Source organism: Musa acuminata, chromosome BXJ2-3 (assembly GCF_036884655.1).
Source record: "Musa acuminata AAA Group cultivar baxijiao chromosome BXJ2-3, Cavendish_Baxijiao_AAA, whole genome shotgun sequence".
Classification (NCBI taxonomy): Eukaryota; Viridiplantae; Streptophyta; class Magnoliopsida; order Zingiberales; family Musaceae; genus Musa; species Musa acuminata.
Genome location: NC_088340.1, coordinates 38,805,665 through 38,809,865, shown reverse-complemented (window position 1 = coordinate 38,809,865; position 4,201 = coordinate 38,805,665). Strand labels below are relative to the sequence as shown.

At 36.2% G+C, this 4,201-nt stretch overlaps 1 long non-coding RNA gene across 1 annotated transcript; it reads left to right on the top strand.

The window, feature by feature from the left end:
- The first annotated feature begins 1,846 nt into the window (after positions 1 to 1,846).
- Positions 1,847 to 3,854, top strand: LOC135606575 (uncharacterized). The gene is made up of 2 exons (XR_010484856.1): positions 1,847 to 2,266; positions 3,485 to 3,854. It is a non-coding gene; the product is annotated as an uncharacterized LOC135606575 (long non-coding RNA).
- The last annotated feature ends 347 nt before the right edge of the window (positions 3,855 to 4,201 follow it).

Sequence of the window (4,201 nt, the reverse complement as noted above, 5' to 3'; positions counted from 1 at the left end):
AGCTTTTTATGCTCAGATATTGCTAAATGACACATCGAATACCCTAATATATTATATCTTCTCGATTATTTAAATAGGCATAATACGAGAATGATGCGTTTGACGGAAGTCATTTTCCATCTACTCTTTAGCTTAACTAGCGGGGGAGTTCGAACTTTACTTCTTTAGGAACATACACTCTCTACCTTTAATAGCAACACTCAAACTTAAGTAGTACGAGAAAGAAACACTCGCAAACATTATCACTCGATTCACAAATAAAAATTGAGGGTTAGTAGATAGATGTACATCTATCACTTATAATATAAATTTTCATAATGTGGCTCAGGCCCTCTCATCTTTTTTTATCATTGATAGAGAGATTACCAGTGAGTATACTCAAGTTACTTCAAATGGTTAATTAATACATTGCCACTAAGGCAATAGACTTGGGCAAGTGTGAGGAGCCATGCAAGAGCCCGAAACAGGAGCAGCCATAATCAACCCCAACCTAGAGATTATCTTGACGAAGGAGAAATGAATGGTTCGAGCCTAAGATCTAAGCTAACCCCCTTAAATATGACGAGAACTAAAATTTTCCTTTAGATAAAAAAGAATAAGCTCTTATAAGACCCCTCATACAATACCCAATTGACAAAAAGAGACAAATCCAACTATTATCGGTTCCATCAAAATTACGACTATAATACTGAAGATTATTGTGACTTGAAAGAACATATTAAAGAGCTCTTACATCGAGGACATTTTTTAACGGTTCATTCGAAAGTATCGAGAACTCTTACCCTAACCTCAAGGGTTAGTAGAGAGGTAGATTGTTGTCATCATTGGTGAACCTGTCTCGGGGGAGAAACTTTCTTAGCCTGTGAGGCTTATACCCGAGCTATCATTGAAAAGCGTCCAAGGATGGAAGACAACCCGTAAATAACTTTCAAATAGGAACGGGCAGAGTACCTTGACTAAACTATGAAAATGCCTTAGTAATCTCAGTGAGGATAATTAACACTTGGATGAAAGGGTTATGATCGACGTAGGTAGCTCTGTTGATATCATCTACTTTGATGCTTTTAAAAAACTTATACTACCAACTAACAACCTTCCCCCCGATGACTTCTTCGCTAATGGGGTTCGTCGACAACTCTACTTGCCTCTCGGGGTTGTGAACCTGTATGTCATATTTGAAGATGAATCCTATTTCAAAATAATATTGACTAAATTTATAATGGTGGATATGTAACCGGTGTACAACGTGATCATAAGTTAACTCACACTGAATAGACTGAGGTGGTGGTATCGACTTATCACATGACGATGAATTGGCTTTATGGAGCTGAGAAGAAATCCAAAAGAGTTGATTGCAATCTCCCTACCAAAGAAAGATCGACCAGAGACACAAATTATGAACCCTCGAGACTTGGCCAAGTCGATCTCACATCCTAAGTTGGTGGAATCACTGATCAAAGTATCCTTAGATAAAGCCTAACCCGATTGAACTGTTAAGATTAAGATGACCCTTCCTTATATCAAAAATCAACCTTAGCACCACTTAAATATTTCTCCCAAAATATAATGCAAAAGCATCATAAATGTGTCGTTACTACCCACGAGGAAAATATCATTAGCCCCTAATGTTGTAAAAAAAATTTGGATTTTACGAGGACAAGTTATGATTATTATAAATGATATTTTCATTGACGGATATTATTGTTATTATTAACACAAACAATTATTATTGGCAAAAAGTACATTATCACTAGTATTTATTGTACAATATATTAATTTTTAGATTTAAATATTTAACAAATTTAAATAGATATACGATCTAGACCGTCGATTGCAATCTGGAGTGGAGCACAGCACCGCGAGACCCAAATCTCATCCGTCGGTGAAACCTAAACCTAATTCCGGCGTCTTCCTCCCCACGCCGATGTCTTCGCTTCCGCCTCTAACGAACTCGCCGGCCTCCACCCTCCTCCTCCCTGCCCGCGACCGCGAGTCTCTCTCCTGCGATTGGAACAAGTACGCCAAGTAGTGCCCTAATCGCGAGGTACGATCCCCGGTCGGAATCGACACGAGTGCGCTGGTCGAGGAACGAGTTTGTATATGTCTGGCCACACGGGACCGACCCCAGAGCGATGCCTCGAGTTGTCTTCTTGATTTCCGTTTCTTGTGAGAGAGAAGCTGTGGCATGATGGTCCGTTGCTGATTTGTGAAGCTTAATAGAAGATAATAAAAGGGATGAAGAAGAGGCCATCACCAACTACATTAGGTATGTTACTTTTTGTCTTTACACTTGGGAAGAACAATAGGGCACAATTTTAGTGTGATATATTATCTATTTTCCTATAAATTCAGATCATGTTCAGTTTTTTATTCTTAATTCCGTGGTGCTGCTTATTTTAGAAGCTATGATTTTAGGGATTCGGTAAATTTTAGAGAAACTTGATCTCTAGACTCTACATGGTGGTCTTAATTAGAATCCCAAACATTCAAAAAAATATATGCTTGTAATGATCTTCAGGTGTGTGTGTGTTCCACCTGCTCTTTGCATTCACTTATCATTTTCCTATAACTCATTAAGCGATTTAAACATGTCGTCTTCTCCTTTTTGAAAAGAAATTTTTTCATCACCATTTCTTGCACTCCAATGTCCTAAACTATGTTGTTATTCAAGAAACTCGTTCATTCAATACCATGTCGTACTCATGTTGGCACATCTTAGGTAGCAAAGTGTCTCTGTCTCCATGCGTGCCAGGGGCCAGGACACGTGTTTGTGTATTTTTCCTGTATTTATGTTGTATGATGGCTGCCGGACACTAAATCTGGCACATTGACTAATAATCTACCCAAGGCTCTCAAAAATAAGCAAAGATGTAAAGTCTTCAAGTAAAGGTATCAGTTGTATCTTTTAGTGTCTAGCACCTTGGAAAATTTTTGCCAATATCCATTCTTCATTTATGATTTTTCACAATTAAGAAAGATGTTTTTTTTTTCTTTTTGAATTAAATTAGAATATGAATAGCTTCTTGCAGAGCAGAGTTTTTTTATTAAAAAAATATTTTTTGTTTGCAAGCATCCATAGCCAATGGGAACATATGACAACTTCAAATTTTTTAAGACTGTCAAGTATTCTGCATATGTGAATATACAGTGATCTCTTCCCTGCACTAAGCCAGTAACAGAGTTGAATCACCGATGGTCCTTTGTTGAGCTAAATGAGGAAAGATCCATTTTTGTGGTCTCTTGTCTTGCATGTATACAATTTGCTGGCCCTTTATCGAGTTACATTAGGAAAGATCCATAGTTCTGGTCGTATACCCTGCCTTCATTTAACATTCCAAATTCTTGTGTTTCCTTAGTTAATAGCAAATCCGTGAAAGTACTGTATATGTATGACGATGTAGCTAGGAATGCTTTTTGTCATTTTGTAATGACCCATCTAAATCCTTTGGCATCTATGTTCTCTAATTGTTTTTTTCTTTTGCAGCAATTCATGATGCCATATGGGACTTTTAGTCAATTCTCTTCACTTTTTGGTTCAGCGTTTGCATTCGAAATACCATGTTAGTTATTCAAAACTTTGTCTATCTAATCCAGAATGGTATGAATCCTCAGTCATCCACTGCTCCATTGATTTCATCTATAATTTCGATGTTGTTTTTAGGCGGCATTTTTAGGATGTAGAAGAGAGTGCTAAGAAATGAAAAAAAGGAAATGCAAAAGAGAATGCTGAAGAAGTGTATATCTTTTTGATCTTACGGTGCAATGTACTATTTTTGTTTTCATTGTGGCGTGGATTTTGTGATTGTATGAACTTTAATATTAGACAAAATGATGTAGACTTTGTGATTGTGATATTTTTAATATGGATGTGAAATTTTATGTTATTAAAAATTTTGTTTTGACGTAAAATGGAGAGATCGTAGAGAAAATTATTATCGACAGATTCATCATCCTTTTTATTTAGTTAAATTTGGAGACATATTCCATTTAGTGACAGATTAGATTCATCATCCTTTTTATTTAGTTAAATTTGGAGACATATTCAAGTATTAGTCTCAGATTCATCACCCTTTTTATTTAGTTAAATTTATCGACAGATCTAAGTTGTCATTAAAAATTTTCATCAAGATATTTAGAAACAAAGTCGTCCATCACAAGTATTATTTCATCGATTTGTTTGAGAATCATACATGCATCACAA